This window comes from Carassius auratus, chromosome 29 (genome assembly GCF_003368295.1).
Source record: "Carassius auratus strain Wakin chromosome 29, ASM336829v1, whole genome shotgun sequence".
NCBI classification, from domain to species: domain Eukaryota; kingdom Metazoa; phylum Chordata; class Actinopteri; order Cypriniformes; family Cyprinidae; genus Carassius; species Carassius auratus.
The window spans coordinates 18,044,164-18,066,409 of record NC_039271.1 but is presented as its reverse complement, the minus strand read 5'-3'; positions in this window follow the sequence as shown (position 1 = coordinate 18,066,409).

The following is a 22,246-nucleotide window of genomic DNA, read 5'->3' as shown; positions in this document are numbered from 1 at the left end:
CCACTCAAAGCCCGGAGGGACTACAATGACAACAGCCGGGTGAGTGTTTCCAAGCACAATGTTAAAAATCTCACTACCATGGTCAAGATAACTACTGAGAACAACTCGTTAGAATTCACAGCGCTGATTGACTCTGGCTCGGCATTAAACTTCATTCATCGGGATCTTGCTAATACATACCACATCTCCGTCCTACCATGTGACCCACCTATTGAGGTAAAAGCCGTGAACAACAAACCCATTGGAAGCGGTATCATTCAACAAACACAACCTGGGAAGATGCAGATAGGCCTATTTCACCAAGAAACTATTACAATCTATGTCATCGACTCACCATGCCATGAAATCATCCTTAGATACCCCTGGTTATCTGTTCATGAGTGGTGAGATCAAACGTTGGTCACAATTCTGTTTTTCCACATGTCTGAATAATGCCCTTTCTAAGCCTTGTCTCACCACCAGCGTCGAGAGTCCAGAGTGTAAGCCTATCACCATTCCATCCCATTATCTGGATCTTCAAGAAGTCTTCAGCAGTCACTGAATGGCCACAACCAACCACTGTGAAGGAGCTTCAACGCTTTCTAGGATTTGCAAATTTCTACCGACGTTTCATAAGGAACTACAGCATCACAGCCGCACCGTTAACGTCTTTGTTAAAGGGGAAGCCATCCAAGTTGAAATGGACTGATCAAGCTACGCAGGCATTCGCTAACCTCAAAAACAGTTTTTCCACTGCACCCATCCTGAAACACCCTGACCCCAACTTGCCATTTATACTGGAAGTTGATGCCTCCGATTGTGGGATCGGTGCAGTACTCTCTCAACACCACGGAGAACCAGGCAAGCTCTTCCCCTGTGCTTACTTCTGAGCAAAACTATGATGTCGGAAACAAGGAGTTACTGGCTATGAAGGCAGCTATTGGAGAATGGAGGCACTGGTTGGAGGGTTCCGCTCACCCATTCCAGGTAATCACTGATCACAAGAACCTTGAATATATAAAAAGTGCTAAGAGATTAAATCCTCGCCAGGCTCGCTGGTCCTTGTTTTTCACCAGGTTCCAATTCGCAGTAACTTACCGCCCTGGCACTAAAAATAGCAAGGCAGACGCTCTTTCCAGAAGACATGATCATCCATTGACCGAGCACCAACCTGAATCTATCCTGCCACCGTCCATCATCATAGCGCCAGTCACATGGGACATAATGGAGGAGATTCAAAAGGAACAACACAATGAACCCACACATCAAGGTTGTCCAGCTAATAGACAATATGTTCCATCCAGGATTCGACCAAGAATCTTACAGTGGGTCCATTCTTCACTAAGTTCAGGGCATCCAGGTATCTCTCGCACACTCCACCTCATGCAGAATTCCTTCTGGTGGCCTGCTATGGTCAAGGATGTAGCAAATTACGTCAAGTCATGTCCTGTATGTGCACAGTCAAAACCCCCCAAAGAACTCCCATCAGGTCTGCTACAACCCTTACCCATACCGCAGAGACCTTGGTCACACCTATCTATTGACTTTGTCACCGATCTACCCCCATCTGATGGTTTCACTACAATCCTTGTAATCATTGACCGCTTCTCTAAGGCATGTAGACTCATACCTCTGAAAGGTCTTCCCACAGCCATGGATACAGCTCAAGCGATGTTCCACAATGTCTTCAGGATTTACGGTATCCTCGAAGATATTGTCTCTGACCGTGGAACACAATTCACGTCCCAGGTATGGAGAGATTTCTGCAAACAACTGGATATTAATGTCAGTTAACTTCAGGTTACCACCCTCAATCGAATGGACAAGTGGAGAGACTGAATCAGGAGATCGGCAGATACCTCAGATCCTACTGTGGACATGAGCAGCATCGGTGGTCAGAGTTCCTTCCATGGGCAGAGTACGCACAAAATTCATTGAGGCATTCATCCACAGGCCTTACACCGAGCGAGAGGGTATGGGACAGTGCTCATGTACGTCTGCAAAGAGCCATCAGGAGTCAGGAAATTCAGGCCAATCGAAGACGTCGTCCACATTCCCCCTACCAACCGGGACAAAGGGTCTGGCTCTCCACTCGGGACCTCAAGTTGCGGCTGCCCAGCAAGAAACTCAGCCCACGGTACGTAGGCCCATTTAAAATCTTGAGACAGATTAATGCAGTCACTTATGAACTGGAGCTGCCTGTTAACTACCGTATCTCTCCCTCCTTCCATGTTTCCCTCCTGAAACCGGTCCACCCGAATACTGACCCCAACATCGAGAACCGGGAGCCACCTCCAACGCTGGACATTGATGGAACTCCGGCTTATGAGGTAAAGGAGTTGTTGGACTCCAGACGAAGAGGGGGTCAGCTTCAATACTTGGTGGACTGGGAGGGATACAGTCCAGAGGAGAGATCTTGGGTGGCCGCCCACGACATACTGGATCCTTCGTTAATTCAGGAATTTCATCGAGCCAGACCTGATCGTTCAGCACCGCGACCACGGGGACGTCCTTGTAGAGCGCCAGGAGGCGCTCGTGGGGGGGGGGGGGGGGGGGGATTCTGTAACGCCACGCCAGCAAAGGGAGCCCTCTCCCGAGTACTGACTGTGTTCCGCTCCCTCTGCTTCACCTGTAACTTCCTGTTGGATAGACATTTAACAGGCGGCAAGAAAGTCGACCGAAAGTTGAAGTCGGCTGCGTGCTGCCATCTTGTAGCAGAACTTCACTTGCGTTAGCATTCCCATTTACTCCTATTCATTTTGGCGTCACTTTGACAGCGAATAACTTTACATCTGAGGTGTTTAAAGACTCCGTTTGTCCATTATTTATTTCTAAAGAAACACGACAATGTATAAAGGGCTCCATTACCTTCTATGTTACATTATGGCCCCGTAGAAACAGTTTTTGTAAAAAATAGGCTAACGATTGCGTCATAACCACTTGACTCTCTGTCGCATTACCGTACAGACAGGTGGAGAAGCTTGCAGGCAATTTGCTTAATATGGTGTACTAGTTTTACATTTTAAAATACTATACAAAATAATTAGAATACTTACTCCTGGTCACTCACGCCAAAGAACTCCCCGCTCAAGCTCGCCGTCTCTGCAAGATTAACGATGGCAGTTTGCACGCACAGCTACTAGAAGATGTTCATCTGTCAGACAGGTTGCTGACGTCGTCAAGCTTCGTTTGAGTCTGCGCGTCAGAAACAGAAGTGCTAAAAACGCTAAAAATGGGCTTCAATTGTCTCAGTTGAGTTCCAATGGGGTCGCTGTGTCCATTTCTTTTACTGTCTATGACATTTAAGCATGGCCGCAACCACAATCACGTTGCGAAGTATTGCCAGCCTGTCTGCCTGTTTTTCCCATTGCCATAGTTTGCCTTATTGTGTTTGATCTTTGCCTGGTTTCCTCGTTTCTGCTTTTGGATTTGCCCACTGTCTTGTTGTTTGGATTGGACTGCCTATCTGTGTATGATTCTCTGCCTTCTACGATTACGATTCTCTGCCTACTTTTTGGATTTGTCTGCTGTGGATGTTATTAAACTGCACATGGATTCTAACGCCGCCTCCGCATCATTACAATAATAAGCGAGTATACCATGAATCCATTTTCCAAACCGTGTTTTTAGTCTGTCCTGAATCACTAGGGTACACCTATAATAAGTGTTTATATTCAGACTATTTTAGATAACCCAGTACCTTTGTGATTCTTCATAGACATAAACAGAGAGAAGTAGATCTGGCTACGATGTTCTTCCGCAAGACGCAAGCAGTTCTGTTTATTAACCGCTAGAGTGTCAAAAGTTACCTACCACAGCTTTAAATGAATACCAACAATGTATTGTCCCATATACCATGATATCATCAGTTCTGGGAGGAGGTTTCAAAGCCCTTCTTTTGATTTTTTCTCTGACTAATTTAATGACTTCACTGAAATACTTGACAAACTTTGGATTTTAACTAAATTCATGGACAGTTCTTTAATCCACATTTGCTATGAAATGATCCTTTCCAATGACAGCCACACACCTTTTTAAACATCTTTAAAAATCTATAGCTTTAATGTCACAGAGGGCACAGGCTTCTGTCGTTCTCAATACTATATTGTATTACACACTGTCAGCGGTTTTGTACTATTGTTGGCAGTGTGCCTCAAGTTATTTTCTCTCTGGCACAACACAGTGGCCTAAAACATGCAACTACCACCTCAACAATATATATAAAATACAGTAGAAATAAACAGAGAATGACTGAATGTTAAAAGTGTGTGTGTGTGTGTGTGTGAGATCAAGAAAGAAGAATGTTGTGCATGCAACGGCACAAATATGAGCAATTATGCATGCTGTTTGCCTGTGAGACGCCGTGATGGTGCATAAATGCAATCCAGTGTTGTAGGAAATCTTGCTGGGTGAATATGAATGTCTGTGAAAGTCTAACCTGATCTGTCTAATGAGGTCTATAAATATTCCAAAGACAACCTGTCTTAATCTCCTGTGTCCCTGAGAACCTCACTTTCTCTCACAATTTTTTTCCATCCCTGTGCAGTGTGATCAGTGTGCTCCTAAATTGTGTGATCCCTTGATCTTTCAAACTCAACACACACATAGAAGGTCACTATAGGTCTTTATTCAACTATATGCATTTTGGTTGAGTTTTAGAACATTTTTACAATCTCAAATGTCTACCAGTAATCCTAAAAAGTGCACATTTCTGCAACAAAGGAAAACTGCCATATTTACTCTACTTTGGTCTGAATGAAATTCAAATTCTTACCACAGTAAGTGTTGCCAAGACTGTGGTTTTCCTGCGCGATTGGACTACTATTACACTGTTGCTGTGGATTGCATTTTAGTCTGCGGGTTAAAGTGATTTTTTTGGAATGCAATTTTGATGGAGGGGTCTCCAAGGGAGGGGAAAAACATGATTGGGCTAGTTTTGGCAAAGTCACATTAACCCCTTTTGCCTTAATTCTCACCGTTCCGTGTACAGGATGCCGAAGTTTCTTCACTATAGTACGATTAAATCCTAATATAATCATGACAAACTTTATATCACTGAAAAATGTCTAAGACTCCTTAATAGCTACTTTATCATTTTATTTAGTTACAAATTATGTAGGAACAGTAAAAGATTCATTTATGACAAGAGTGCACCAAGAGACTATTACAAATCTACATCGTAACAGGAGTTCTGACCTTCGTCACGAAAAGCCTTTATTTTGTTGACTTTTTTGCATCTCACGTTTTAATAATCATCATACCTTATATAACATTTGAAAATAAAATAAAAACGGGACATTTTCTTTACAGTAAATTTTAAATTTGCTTATAAATTTATGTAAACTTTTAAAAATACTTAAAAAAAAATAAACCTTTTAATTTTATTAAATTGTTTCTTAAATTACATTCTGTTATAATCTGCTAATTTTCTTCTTTAATAAGAGGCCAGCCTTATGTCAGTATTCATTAATTATAATTTAAAGTGTACATAACATGTAGTTCCACCTAATCTCATGTTACTCTTGAATTAGTACTGCATCCTTCACATCTCCAAAAAGTCTTTAGTTTTACTATATTTATAAAAGAAAAATACAGCTTTCCGATTCTATCCAGAAAAAAGCCGAGCTCCTGGGGGCGTGCCATCATTGAAACGACGAGAACACACAAACACACTCGCTACACTCCGTTGCTGCCCCGGAAAAACAGCATTCACTGTTCATGTAACACTGGGTTCTTTGGGAAGCCGAACACGGTAAACTTTCCCTCACATCCAAAAACACACTTATTTGGAGGCATTCTCAAACGAATCGGACACGCTTTTCCAAGAGAAATGCTCATATAAGGAGTTCCAACATTGTCTACATCAGGGGTGGGGAACGTTGATCCTGGAGGGCCTTTGTCCCTGCTTAGTTTAGCTCCGACCCTGAAAAAAAAACTTACATGTATTCTGAAGACCTTGATTAGCTTGTTCATGTGGGTTTGATTAGGGTTGGAGCTAAACTCTGCAGGGACACAGGCCGTCCAGGATCAACTTTCCCCACCCCTGGTCCACGTCATTAGATCCACAATAAAAAATAAAAATAAAAAAAACACCCGAAACTTGTACCAACCCGGAAGTAAGATTTTCAGCACAGAAATTCTGTCATTCGTCCAAATTATTGTTTTTAAACTTTGCCCATGTTTAGCATGAGAGTCCATCTCTTTAACACTATGAAAAAAAATTGTTTGGATATTGCACTTTCTTGTGAATGTAAAGAATGGGGCTGACCGTTAAGGGGTTAAGGCAAGTCATTTCATTTTAAGCAGCCATCTTTAAAATGCATCTCAGGCAGCTGTTTCAGTTATACAAGTACAGCTCCTATCTCTTTGAATGAAGAAACATCAAATTCTCCAAAACTGTTCACCAAGCTTAAATTTCATATATGAAATCACCAGTGAAATCGGACAACAGCCATCTTATTAATTTTGCTTTTTATGCATATTTTTCAGGCTAGACCAGCCAATGTGCATGTGCAGTCCTAAGCTTGTGTCTATGAAAGTTGACTATAGTAACTGACTATGACTATACTGCTGAGCTTCTAACCGCAGCTACAATGACTTTACCAATTAGTCATCAGTTCTTCTATTCAGAAGGTGATATTATTCCGCCATATTATGTGTTACACTTTCTCCCATTCGTAAGTAATAGGAGTGCACTGTCTTTGGTTTTGGGTTGGTTTTGATTGGTACCTGGATGTTTTTTTTTTTTTTTTTTTTGCAGACCTGGCAACCCTGACCACAAAACCATTACCATTACATTTCTTATGTGTTATGGTCATTGGCATTCTATGATGGAAATGACATTTTGAAAAATTTTTTTTTTTTTGATAAAATGGACTCTTTGTCTTTGCTAAAGCTATTTTCATAGCTAGCGTTTTACTTGTGTATCCTAAATACAAACAATTAAATAATATGTTTACACCCTTTATAAAATGTGACAAAACGAATGCTTGTTTGGAAATTACACAGAATGAAAGTTCCAACCTGAGAAGACAGAATTACTTAAGTTTTGGTTAATTTGTGACAAATCGGTGTGAATTTAAACAAACAAACAAATACCATGAAGGTCCAGCCTCAGTAGGGTGAAAACAAATTGTATGAAAATGTATAAAACAAATGGTAAAGATTCATATGAATTTACCACCAATTCATCGGTAGAATAAAATAGATATGAACTGCCATAATACTGTGTTGAAAAGTGACCTTGAAAAGTTGAAATTAATCCTGTCTTTTAGGCTTTACCTTTTAGACAATTCAATGTGTTAAATTTAACATGTTGGAAGTAAACTGGAACTAACTGAAATAAAAACAAAAAACTAAAATCAAAACTGAAAATATAAAAATGAAAGCTAAAATATTAATAAATACTACTTGAATAATACTTTACACTAAATAACCTTTTACAGTGTTGTTTAAAAGACCAAACTGAGGTAGATATCCAGAGTATCTTCAGACAGGAGTCTCAGAAAGGTTCTCAGTGGCAAGCAATGATTCAGTAAAGAGGGGCACAGATTGAAGTAGATTTACTTCTTTCTGCAGCATTTGCTAAGTTTAAGTAGATTGATTCCTGTGAGTGCTGGCCTTGGAAGTTCAGACTCGATGCACAGCTTACGCTGTTCCCTCTCTAGGCACAAAGCCATTCCTTTGTTGGGTATACTGGCCTGCGTCCACCACTGCTCAGCTTTCATTGGCTAAGAGCTTGTTGAGCAGGGACTGTGATTTGCTACCTGCCAAATAAGGGCTTTTTCCTCTCTCTGTGTGGAGATCGTCATGACAGTTTCAGCTCAGACACCAATAACACTCTTCTGTTTGGGAGAGAGGAGGAAAAGACTGCTAAAAGAACAATACAGTGGGGTTATTTAACGGAATGCATATAATCTAGTGAATCTAGTGAAATAAAATAATTGTATCCTTGTTACACTGAGAAGGCACACAAACCTCCTGTTTATCATTCTGTTGAGTCTTTGTGATACTTGAAAAATGGTTTCAAACATTTATATATTGCCAAGGGTTTTAGTTTTAACAAGATAAAACAAATGTGTTAATTTTACTTAGATACGATTTGTAACTTATTGACTTAATGAGACATTCAAGACGCATTAACAAGACACCTCTTGTCAACAAGTTTTGGAGGTATTCAATGGAAATATTCACAATTTAAGGTTTCATTCATGTAATTGTCACACAAAGGGTTACTGATGAGATGAATAAATAGTAACAAAGATGCCTGACTTAGCAAACACCACTAATTACAATGAAATACCACTAATTATGGTGTGAATGAGTGTAAAACGACTGGCAAAGACATTAAACTTTGAAATCATACTTATCAATCTAAATGATATGGATGGCGTGCTTTAAGAAAAGACAGGTATGACAAAACGGGTCTATGCCACCAATGTTATACCATGTAGCAAGTGTACTTTGCTTATTCATCATGGCAACTGTCAGTATTTGTGTTATTATGGAATAAGGGATTAATATAATATCAATTACTTGTAATTTGTACTTTATAGTACAAATCTCTTGCTCTTCAAAGACCTCAGCAATTTGTTCTTGCCAGCAGTCAGGAATGACTAAAGCCTTGTTCAGACTGTCAGTCCAAATCCCAGTTTTAGTACATATCTGATTACAATCTGATCACATTTAGCATGTGTGAACAGCAAAAAATCACATGAAATCCATTTCAAGCTTCATTCATATGTTGTTTGAAATCATATTCAAATGACATTCCTGGAAATCCTTTCCATGTAAAAAGTAAACATGTCAGGCGTTGTTTGTAGAAATCATTGCTGAAAGTTCTTGTAGAAACAAGGTTATGTTGGGCAGGGATGGGCAGTATTGCAGATGCATGTATTTAAAATACATGTTTGAAATACTAAATATTATTTTGTATTTTAAAGCCTTTGGAAAAAAGTCAAATGTAATTTGTAATTAAATACATTTAAGTATTTTTGTATTTTCCAAATACATAAAATACTTTATGCCAGTCATCCTCTTTATCAGGGTGCTGATTTAAGCTGCGTTTAACTACATGTAATCCGCCATTGTGGTGTACGTTGGTTCATGCTTGCCTTTAAAATCAATGTACTGAGCATGTCTACATATCTAACATGTACCAAGCACGCGTGTGACATTACAGTTTTCAAAGATTCCTGCATTGAGCGTTTACATGTAAATGATAACGGTGCCATTTTCAAAAGCTTGCACTTTGAAACCCATCGTCAAAACTGAATAGACATTTTTTTGGTTGAAGCCGAACAAAATGCAACATTCGGTGCATCCCTAGTCACGTGAGCTCCAGCTATACAGCTCCATTCAGCACTGGGTGAGGGACTTTTCTAGAATACGATAAGGTGAGGAATTCATGGTTAATTGTACATGTTGATTAAAGTTAAATTAGTGCATCATTCAGATTTGTCTTCAGTTAACATGAACGAATAAAAGAGCACCAAGAATGGAAAAATTGCGTTAGCCAATCAGTTTTAATAGTTAATCGGTTGTTGTTTATTATCGGCTAGTTTGTCAAATGTGTTTAAAGCATTACTGCATGTTAGGGCTGGGTGATATTACAATTCACATTGTGGCGATGATATAAAGTGTATATCGGAGTAAGCAAATGTATCTGTGGAGCATAAGTGGGAAAACGTTGGAGTGGAAAAAGGACCATGGACGAATGGTTGAGTAACAGAGATGTGCTTGGTGCAATTGCACTTATTATAAGTGCAGTATTATAGTGCAGTGAGTTAATGCAAGTTCAGCAGGCAGCTGGCGTTAGCAGGTTGTTTTTTGTTGCTGTGCACTTTGAGACTAAGTGGAACACTGACAAGTAGCCCTACAGTTTTGACTTAAAGGCCCTTTCACACTGGACATGGCCCTCGGTGGAATCACAGCACAGCTGCCGCTTTCTGTCATTATGGAAGCAATTTGTGCAGTTGAAGCCATGTTTATACGTTTGCCTGCATCTACACCTGCTGACTGCTCAGTCCTCCCTGCTTTTTTGACCCTTTTTACACTTGCTCGCCCTTGTATAATTCGGTGAAATTACAGTTGGCCGACTCTGAGTCATAGTTCTCCAAAACATCAGAAAGCAGCACTGAGACGACATATTTGCTGAGTAGTTTGTCAAACAATCATTTTATGAGAGGTTTATGAATAAATGGATTTCATCACATATAAACTGGTAAAGTCATGGGTCATTTTGGAGGGTAGGCTGCATGTAAATATGTGAAAGTACAGTATGTAAACCCACACAAAAGAATCAAATCTTGTAAAACCCATTAAACTTAAGATTATGACTTGTGAAATTAGAACAAAACATACTGTGTGAATATGATAACGTGTATAACACTAAATTGAACAATACTGATTACTGATTACAATACTGTACAAACATTGATGAATGGTACAGTACACCACAAAACATCATTTTTAATTTTTTTGCATTCAGTATAGGTCCAAATAGATTTTAGCCTAATTGGGATGCCTACATTGGATGGGTAATTTCAAAACATGTATTTTCAAAATGCAAAATACTGTTTTTGTACTTAATTACATTTTTCCACACAGATAGAATTCCAATTGGATATGAAGAACATTTTGGATTTGGACTGACAGTCTGAATAAGGCTTATTTTCAGTGCAGTGAAAGACTTCAGTGAAGGAAAACTAGCCAGTGCAGTCAGAGTTGATTAGTAGTGCATACAACAATATGCACTTTCACAAGCACTTCCAGTTCCTTCTTTGTAGTCCTGCTCAGTGAGGACAAATTGTTATAACAGGTCATTTCTAAATAACCTCTGTGATCCAGGAAAATCCTCTGGAGAGTTCAATTTGCCGAGAACCAGAAGCTGCACATGGTGGAAACAAGGGAAGATAATGTAGGCAGAAGGCAAATGGAGGGCAGAAAGAGAAAGTATGCCCAAGCACACCTGTTAGTGGTAGACATAATAAAGATGAATGCCAATGTATGAAGGCGGATGTCCAGTGGCAGATGGTTCCAAAGACGGGGGGTTGGTGCTGCAACTGAAAAAGCCCTATCATCCTGAACGAGCGTGAACGAGGGACAACTAACAGAGCCCTGTTGGAGGATCTTAGTGATCTGGAGGATAAAAAAGTAGTAAGATGATCTGTGAAATAGGATGGGGCTTGACCATTAAGAGATTTAAAAGCAAACAACAAAATGTTAAATTGAATCTTAAAATAGACAGGAAGCCAATAAAGAGAGGCTAAAATTGGTGTAATGTGATCTGTTAGCTTTGCTCTGGTCAACAGCCTTGCAGTAGTATTGTGTACCATATGTAATCGTGCAATGGATGACTGAGGAAGACCCAAATATAATGAATTACAGTCATCAAGGCAGGAGGTAATAAAAGTATGAATGACTTTCTCCAGGTCATTAAAAGTTTAAAATGATTAGAGTCTCAAGATGATCCGTAAAAACATGTTTTAGACAACTGTATTAATTTGCTTAGTTAAGCAAAGTTCAGAGTCCAGAATAACACCAAGGTTCCTGACCTGGTGAAATGCTTGCCAAGCTCATTTATGAGACCCCTTCTCAACTGTCTCCTAATAATGTCTCCTAAAGGTTGCATATATAAATTAAAAAGAAGTGGCCCTAAAATGGTTCCTTGAGGCACTCCACATATAATAGGAGCAACAGATGAAGAGAAATTACTAACTCAACAGAAACAATACCTTTCTCTAAGATATAAATTAAATCACAGCAAAGCAATACCCCTGATACCAAACAAACATTCTAACTGGCAGAGAAGAATATTATGATTAACTGTATCAAAAGCAGCGCAAGACCAAGAACAACATAACTGTATTTTTGCCACTATCCACTGCAAGCAAAATGTCATTGAACACTTTGAGCAAAGCAGACTCAGTACTATGATGGGCAGAGAAACCAGACTGGAGAGGTTCTGATAATTTAGCTGCATTCAAAATGGAAATCATTATGTATATACAGTATTGTTCAAAATAATAGCAGTACAATGTGACTAACCAGAATAATCAAGGTTTTTAGTATATTTTTTATTGCTACATGGCAAACAAGTTACCAGTAGGTTCAGTAGATTGTCAGAAAACAAACAAGACCCAGCATTCATGATATGCACGCTCTTAAGGCTGTGCAATTGGGCAATTAGTTGAAAGGGGTGTGTTCAAAAAAATAGCAGTGTCTACCTTTGACTGTACAAACTCAAAACTATTTTGTACAAACATTTTTTTTTTCTGGGATTTAGCAATCCTGTGAATCACTAAACTAATATTTAGTTGTATGACCACAGTTTTTTAAAACTGCTTGACATCTGTGTGGCATGGAGTCAACCAACTTGTGGCACCTCTCAGCTGTTATTCCACTCCATGATTCTTTAACAACATTCCACAATTCATTCACATTTCTTGGTTTTGCTTCAGAAACAGCATTTTTGATATCACCCCACAAGTTCTCAATTGGATTAAGGTCTGGAGATTGGGCTGGCCACTCCATAACATTAATTTTGTTGGTTTGGAACCAAGACTTTGCCCGTTTACTAGTGTGTTTTGGGTCATTGTCTTGTTGAAACAACCATTTCAAGGGCATGTCCTCTTCAGCATAGGGCAACATGACCTCTTCAAGTATTTTAACATATGCAAACTGATCCATGATCCCTGGTATGCGATAAATAGGCCCAACACCATAGTAGGAGAAACATGCCCATATCATGATGCTTGCACCTCCATGCTTCACTGTCTTCACTGTGTACTGTGGCTTGAATTCAGAGTTTGGGGGTCGTCTCACAAACTGCCTGTGGCCCTTGGACCCAAAAAGAACAATTTTACTCTCATCAGTCCACAAAATGTTCCTCCATTTCTCTTTAGGCCAGTTGATGTGTTCTTTGGCAAATTGTAACCTCTTCTGCACATGCCTTTTTTTTAACAGAGGGACTTTGCGGGGGATTCTTGAAAATAGATTAGCTTCACACAGACGTCTTCTAACTGTCACAGTACTTACAGGTAACTCCAGACTGTCTTTGATCATCCTGGAGGTGATCATTGGCTGAACCTTTGCCATTCTGGTTATTCTTCTATCCATTTTGATGGTTGTCTTCCGTTTTCTTCCACGTCTCTCTGGTTTTGCTCTCCATTTTAAGGCATTGGAGATCATTTTAGCTGAACAGCCTATCATTTTTTGTACCTCTTTATAGGTTTTCCCCTCTCTAATCAACTTTTTAATCAAAGTACGCTGTTCTTCTGAACAATGTCTTGAACGACCCATTTTCCTCAGCTTTCAAATGCATGTTCAACAAGTGTTGGCTTCATCCTTAAATAGGGGCCACCTGATTCACACCTGTTTCTTCACAAAATTGATGACCTCAGTGATTGAATGCCACACTGCTATTTTTTTGAACACACCCCTTTCAACTAATTCAACTAATTGCCCAATTGCACAGCCTTAAGAGCGTGCATATCATGAATGCTGGGTCTTGTTTGTTTTTCTGACAATCTACTGAACCTACTGGTAACTTGTTTGCCACGTAGCAATAAAAAAATATACGAAAAACCTTGATTATTCTGGTTAGTCACATTGTACTGCTATTATTTTGAACAATACTGTACAACTTTTTGTACAAGTTTTGATAAAAATGAAAGCTTAGAGACATGCTGATAAATATCAAGGCAATTTTCCTCTAAACCCTGTTTCTTAAGCAAAGGTTGAACTACAGCATGCTTAAAACATTTCGGGACTACCCCAGCATTTAGGGACGAGTTAATCAATGACTGAATGGAAGTACCGATTTCAGAAAAAGAGGCCTTATTAATCTCAGAAGGAATGACATCAAATAAAGAGGCAGTTGTTTTCATCTTATTGACCAAATTACAAAGTTCCCTAAAATAAACATTTTGAAAGAAAGGAAAGGAAGCTGGACTAGCCAGTGAAAACTGTGACAGATCTGATGACTGCAAGGTAAAAGAGGAGTGAATAGCTAACACTTTATTGGAAAAAATGTAAACATTTTTTCACAAAGTTCAGTTGAGGGTTCTACATTACCGTATTAATTAATGAATTAATCGTGGAAAACAGAATTAGTGTGTAGTAATCGAATCTGAAAAATACTTAGAACTAGCTGATTTTGCAGCATTCTGAAAGTTAAACATTCTTTAAAAAAACTCAAATAATGAACCTTGTCTCCATTTCCTCTCCGCTTGATGACAAGCCCGCCCAAGAGAGCAAGCATTATCGTCCAGTCAGTAATAAGATTTCTGCCTTAATATTTTCAACTTAAAAGGTGCAATAGCATTAATGCTTGATTAATCTCACTTAACGATCAGATAGATTTTGTTTGCCAGTTCAGTGTACTGCTGTCTGGTTTTTGCTTAGATTGTCTATAGATATATGTTCCTGGTCCTTTCTATCACGAGATCCCATTTCTCTACTGGATCAATAAAACACTACTAATTCTTGTGGCATGTAAAATGAAATATGAAGTGAAGTGACATTCAGCCAAGTATGGTGACCCATACTCAGAATTTGTGCTCTGCATTTAACCCATCCGAAATGCACACACACAGAGCAGTGAACACACACACACACACACACACATACTGTGAGCACACACCCGGAGCAGTGGGCAGCCATTTATGCTGCGGCGCCCGGGGAGCAATTGGGGGTTTGATGCCTTGCTCAAGGGCACCTAAGTCGTGGTATTGAAGGTGGAGAGAGAGCTGCCTATTTCAGTGTGTTAGGGATAGTGACTTAAACTCCTGCCAGTGTTCAAGATATTACCCAGAACACTCTTAAATTCCTATAACCCAGAACACACTAGCAACTGCCTAGCAGCACCCTACCAATTTCTCAGAAAACAATATCAAGTATCACTGTATACAGACCACCCAAAGCAATCAGCGTGGCTTGAACGGTCTAGTAATAACAGAGTAATGCCCTAGCAACCCAGGATACCCCAGCAACCAGCTAAAATGGTCAGAACACCTTTGCAACCACAAAGCAGACCTTATCAATTCTGCATATTTCACATTTAAAAAGGCCATATTCTGTATTTTATTCTATTGAATATTCTATTGCTTTGATTTTTTGCACCAAAATGAGTCCTAATTTAGAATTTGACTATTAATTTTTAAAGTTGATTTAAGTTCTGTATGCAAATGAGCTCTGTCCTGATTGGCTGACCACTTGTGTAGCCTGATTGGCTAACCACTCATTCATCAGGGCGAACACAGTTATTGAATTTGAGTATCTACGTTAATGAGCTCATGACTGTGATGTAATAACTGTGGGGGTGTTTACATGATACAGTTTTCAACGAAAATTGGAAAAAAAAAATGCGTTTTATGCATTTTGGCCATTTATTTAGACAACATATGTATGCGCATTGAATGTTCAGTCTAAAGGAATGCATATGTGCGAAGACATGGTGTACACATTAGTGAAATATAGACAACATTTTGCGAGCAAAATTAACTCACTCCATTTTTCATCGTCAGTAATGAACAAATGCATGAAGCACCACTCACGCAGGAGTCACTTTCAAAGCAAGCAGCATTCTGTTGGTCAAAACGACAATTTGTTTGGCCGACTTGAACACAGGAACTCCAGATTGTGTGGATTCCTATTAAACAGGGACGCCGTGTTTTTAGGGGGCTGAAGCCACCCCAAAATGTTCCTAAGCCCCCCAAATGATAAGAACAACAGTCAATAACAATTCAATTTATCAATAACTATATCCTCATTCATATTTAGACGCAACAAATGATATATATCCGCTACAAAAAAAAATTAAATAATAAAAATAGCCGAAAAGTCGAAAGTTGGACAGAAGTACAAAGAGTGGTTGTGCTATCAAGATGATGCACCGCATCGTCTCGTTGCATTGGTGTGAACTGGCAGCTTTCAGAGCATTGCAGAACAGTGCACTCCAAGTAACTACAGGATTCATCTCGGTTTGTAGTTACTCTAGTTTGGTCTGAACTCGCTATGCACTCGCCAATGGTGAAAGGAAGATTGGTAAATGTCGTGATACAGAGTGAAACTGTAAGTTGTTTTTAATTTCCTGCTTGCCTTTAGCTACGTTTTCTTGAGGAAAAGGAAAGGGGATATTTTGGTTTGCTATGGAAAACTGTAGTCTAGCTAGAGTGAACAAGCAAAATACAAGAAATGGTTAACTTAGCAAGCTAATCACAAACATATGTCTATAATAGGCATATTCTAAAACAATATCAATCCCCATAGAATGTTGTTGTCACTGAAAACTAAATGTCATAGGGTCCCTGTTAATGCTATTACCGTCCCTGTTAATTCATTGAGCAGATGAGATGGATATTCAAAGATATTTGAGCAGAGAGAAAGAGAAGCAGCTGCAGGAGATTTAGCAGGCTAATTGATTCTGAGGGAGCCGGTGTGATTGAGGTCAGTAATAAGCATTTGTTGGCAGGTATATCCACTATGCATAGCCTAAACTAAATTATTTCATTATATCTATTATATTTGCTGGTGAGTAGGGCTGAGACGATTATAATCATGATTAATCGCATCCAAAATAAAAGTTTGTATTTACATAATAAATGTGTGTACACTCACTGTGTATAATTATATATATATATATATATATATATATATATATATATATATATATATATATATATATATATATATATATATATATATATATACATACACACACACACATGCTTGTATGTGAGTGCTACATGCTTGTATGTGAGTGCGAAGATTTATCATATCATAAGCCACCCCCAACCCCCCCCCCCCCCCCCCGTCTTCCAATCCTAATGACGTCCCTGCTATTAAATACATTTTTGCTTATGAATTTCTAGTGAGCAGTGATAAATGTGACCACACCTAAAGGCCATTGTATGCTACCCCGACCTTTTCACGGCTCAGATTTTTGGCCGATTTGTAACCAATCTGAACAAGTCTGTGCTAGTTGCTTTAAGTCAGAGCCAGTCTGAAGATTCAGAGAAGTCAGAGTAAAACTTAATAGTGTATAGACTCTTAGTTTTTTTTTTTTTTGCTACATAATGTGATTTCATTCAGTTGGATTATATTAAACGTTTGCTATTTTGAGTCAATTATCATAGTATACTATTTATCAGGCCAGACTACATTTACCCATCCAAGACCAGATCCAAATGCGCTTGTTTTTTTCATTTGTTTTATTTTCTTCATGACAAGAACTACTGCAGTCTGTGTTTTTTGACAGGGGGCAGGTTCTGTGTGAGCTTTTGTTGTGTTTTGATTGACTTGAAAGTCTTGGAGAGTGTGGTCCTTAGTGGATCAGTGCATGATGCCCAGTTTTTCTCTGTAACCATTTACAAAATCAAGAAGTCTTTGAGGCCTAGTGTTTTGAAATCTCTCCAGTAAAAGTAATGTAGTGAATGAAATCCCTTTATGTGCATTACAGCTGATCTGGATCTAGATCTTCAGGACGACTCCCTTGATGACTCTAATTTTAGCATCCTTTTACCTCTGTTGGCCTGACAATTAATGAATTATAATGGTCCACACTTGAGACGCCAAATAATTGCCAGAGGATAATGTGGCCTAGTAGTGTAAGATCTGAGCTTCTTTTTACTCCTGTAAAATGGGTTTTCAAGAGTAAACCCATTTTTTTCCTTGCATGAGAAACATTTTATTCTTGCATATATGCATATAAAACATTTTTTTAAGATGAGATGACCCAACTCCTAGGTGTACTAATAGCTAGTCCATTGAAACAACAGGTGAGAGTATTTGGAGGAAACAAATACTAGACAGCCGTCTGTATATATTATTTAACTAAATAACTTAAGCAACAAGCTGAGCTGAATAAATGTTGAGTGCGTCATGGTGGTAAGAAACCCATGTTCTTATTTTGAGTGTATGCCAAAGGTAATAAAAAAAAAATTAAGGTCAGAAATCCCCAGGGCTAAGAGGGGTGTTACTGTGGATCGTTTAGTTTGGCCCTGTTTTGAACTTGAATTTTTTAATAAATGCAATATTCTGTTTCGTATGGAAATACACTGTAGTAAAGATCTATTAAATTCAGTGAAAGCCTTCTTTAATTGCATTTTTGGTGCAGTGTCATTTTATTACTACAGTGGAAATGTTATTGATTTTGCATTGGAAGGATTTTAAAACACGTGTCATTCATTAGTAAACTGTATTCAGGCAACGCACAGATAGTTTTCTTCTAAAATGTTATTTGAAAGGTTAACCTTTTTCATAGCCAACTGGAAGCAAGCAACTGTGCTTTCACTTAAATTAACAAACAAAAAGCCGAAAGCTGAATAATAAGCGTTCAATAGATGTATGGTTTGTTAGGATAGGACAATATTTTGCCGAGATACAACTGTTTAAAAATGTGGATAATAAATACAATAATATAAATGAAAAAAGTGTTTAAAAAAAAATCGCCTTTAAAGTTTGTCCAAATGAATTTCTTAGCAATGCATATGGCTAAACAAAAATTAAGTTTTAATATATTTACAGTAGGAAGTTTACAAAATATCTTCATGGAACATGATCTTTACTTAATATCTTAATGATTTTTGGCATAAAAGAAAAATCTTTACTTATGTCTATAAAAAATAATTTTTATATACTAGAAAGTGGGCCAATTAAGTCCCAAGGAGTACTGAAATAGTACACTTAGATGTATACTACTAGTACACTGATATTTGTATACTTACTACATAAAGTATTCTTAAAAGTATACTTGAACTTTAGTATACTTAATAAAATAAACTTGAAGTATACTACTTTTTCGTAAGGGTAGAGAGTACATATAGAAAAGCTTGTCTTATTTTGAATGCTATCATTTACTATTCCTATTCATTTCCATGGCCGTTACTCCATTGACCTAAACAGTGGAAAAAGCCACGTGAACCACATTAAAATTACATACTTTCATGTTATACAATTATATAGTGTTTCTAGATTTAGCCAGTTTCATGACAGGCGCTACAAAGAAGTCTGTGTCTGGTGTGCAGTTTACTAGCTTTACAGAAAGCCTGATGTCCTGTTGGATTCTGTTCTTCTTTTAGCATGAGAAATTATAAAAGGAGAAATTATAAAAGGACTATTGAGTTTCGGACATTTTGGTATCTTCACAATCACAGAGCTATTTGGCAGAGCATTTGTAATTCATTCGTGCTTACAGCAACACTAACCACAAGTCAGTGATTGAGAACAATCGTTTGTTAATCTGTCAGTTTGCATGTTTGGTTGAGCAAATTGACTCTGCAACAACTGAACCCATCATAAAGTAAACACTCAGGATGGTTGTAATAGTAATGCACGTGAAGACTGAGAACAGTGGTTTTTTTTTCATTTCTGTGCCTGAGTACCTCTATAATGACCAGAGAGAGCTCATTAGGAGAACATACTAAATTGTGGTTTTGAAAATGGCCCAAGGGATAATGTCTGCTAGATCGGCCACAAACTCACAAAGGAAATTTGCTAGGCCTTCTTTTTTTTCTTTTTTTTACACCCCATGGTGCTTTGTGTGAATAAAAAAAAAAAAAAAAATAGACTGAAAAGATCTCATGCCACAGGCATTCCAGTTGTACTATGAATAAAATACAAAGCCTTACATTATTTTCCTGACATCTGGAGACATTTAAATGTTGTTGAGTCAAACTGACCAATAAGGATTTGTTGCACAGCCTTGCATATTACAAATCCAAAATTAAGTTTTGATATATTTACGGTAGAAAATTTATAAAATATCTTTATGGATCTTGATCTTTACTTAATATCCTAATGATCTTCGGCATAAAAGAAAACTTAGGACTGCCTATGCATAGGGCCCGGGATCTTGTGCAGCGCCCCTGAACGTAACACAAGTTTTGTGACATATATATATATATATATATATATATATATATATAGTCCCGTCTTTTTTGAGCAAAAGATATTCAAATCAGAAGTGTTAAAAAAGTAGCGTTAAGTAACAACATTCAATTTGCAACAGTGCCAATGTGTTTGATTGTAACATATATCATTCTATTCTGGTGTCATTTAAGAATGACATTGGAGATGTCAGGATGGAAGTATAGAGATGTCTGTTGAATGACCTTGATTTTACTCTGGACTCTTAAAATAACTCAGGAAGACTTGCCTTGCAGTACAGTTTGCTTAGTTCATCAGTTCAGGATACAGGTCTGTTGGTCTATGAAACTGAGAAAGATCTTTTGGAGAAGCACAAGTATTAATTTCTGCTTTATCATATAGAGCCCGGCTAACCCTTCTGAAACCATTGCTATTTACATCTGAGCAAAAGGGGAACTAGGGGAAGATTGTGTTTTAGTAATATAATGTCAAAATTCATAGTACTCATAGTATTCATAAAGCCAATCCTCTAAACCAAATGAACAGTTGTCTAAACACATTTACTAAATCTAGCCATCATTTTCCATTATCATAAACACATTTCACATGAAGACACAATTCACAAAACACAATCCTCCGTTCTCATAAATCTTAACACTTTTTTTTTTGCTTAAACACAAGTTGCAAAACAACTCTGCTCATATTCTCAAATGAAAGCTCATGTGATGCAAAATGCTTGCCGCAGTCAGCAATATTTGAACACAATGAACTCACCTGGCGTCATTACACACAACGACTCAAAATTGAAGACACTTGTTGCTAATGCTGTGACCACATGTATAAAAGCAAGTTCAGAGTGCACAGTTTGCTGAAGATTCCAAACAAACACAATGGATGAAGGCAGAGTCAGGGGAAGGAGAAGAACTGGCCATGGAAGAAGAGGAGCAGGCCAACGAGGAAGAGGAGAAGGTCCAGGAGGGAGAGCAAGACAACCTCGCACCATCATTACGGATGAGATGCGAGCAACAGTCATTGACCATGTCATTGTCCATGGCATGACAATGGCTGAAGCAGGACTACGAGTCCTTCCAAACCTGAGTAGGTTCACCGTGGCCACCATTATCAGGGCATTCAGACAACACTACAGGTATTGTACTCTATTGCTTTCTTTGTCACAATACAATTTTACAAGCCTGTGAAAGTAGTCTATTGGTTTCAAATCAGTTGTTACTATATTGTAAAACCTGTCAATTGACAACACGTTTCTTTCTTTAGAGTTGAAAGAATGCCACATAGAGGTGGGAGGGTTGCCATATTTACAGCGGCACAAGAAACCCTCATTGTGGATATGGTTCGTGAGAACAACCTCATCAGACTCTGTGAGATCCGAGACCAAGTCATTGCCGATAATGTCAACCTTGAGAGCATTGATGTCAGCTTGGCCACAATAGACCGAGTTCTTCCGCGGCAAAAGATGCGGATGAAACAGGTCTATAGGGTTCCCTTTGAGCGCGACACAAAGACCTACGTTACGAGAATGTGCAAGTAAGTATACATCCATGTTCACAGGACAGTTAGTGGACATACTGTGTTGCTCAGTGGCCTACATTACTTCTGGACAATACTGTGCTACCTGATTGACTGTTGTTCTGAACACTTTCACATTTTCACAGAGGATATTACAGTTGGATGCGATGGCCAGACCTCATGAGTAGCTCTTCCTGGATGAGGCTGGCTTCAAACTGCAGAAACGAAGGCAAAGAGGCCGTAACATCATTGGCCAAAGAGCCATCACTGAGGTTCCTGGCCAACGGCGGGAGGGGGGTAATATTACTCTTTGCGCGGCCATGGGTTTGGAGGGGCTTGTCCACCGGCATGCTGTCCTTGGGTCTTACAACACCCAATGTTTCCTCACCTTCCTAGAGGAGCTAAAAGACATCCTCCTGGACCGCCAACAACACCATCCTGGGCCCGCACATCACGTTTATGTGATAATTTGGGTCAATGTATGCTTCCACAAAACAAACCAAATCAGAGAGTGGTTCACCACCAACAGTAACCACTTTTTAAATGTCTGTCTGCCAAACTACACCACCTTTTCTGAACCCTATAGAGGAGTTCTACTCATCCCGGAGATGGAAGGTTTGCCAGACAACCATACAGTAGAGAGAACCTCCTAAGGGCAATGGAGCTGGCCTGTGTTGACATCCCAGTGGAGGCCTTCCAAGGATGGATTCGCCATTCCAGGGCGTTTTTCCCGCGGTGCCTGGCAAGAGACAATATAGCCTGCGATGTGGATGAGGTGATGTGGCCCGATGCAGCTCAGCGACATGATGCCGCACAGTGATTGTGGTGTGAATAAAGTAAATAAAAAAAACTTCACACCCTGATCATGTTT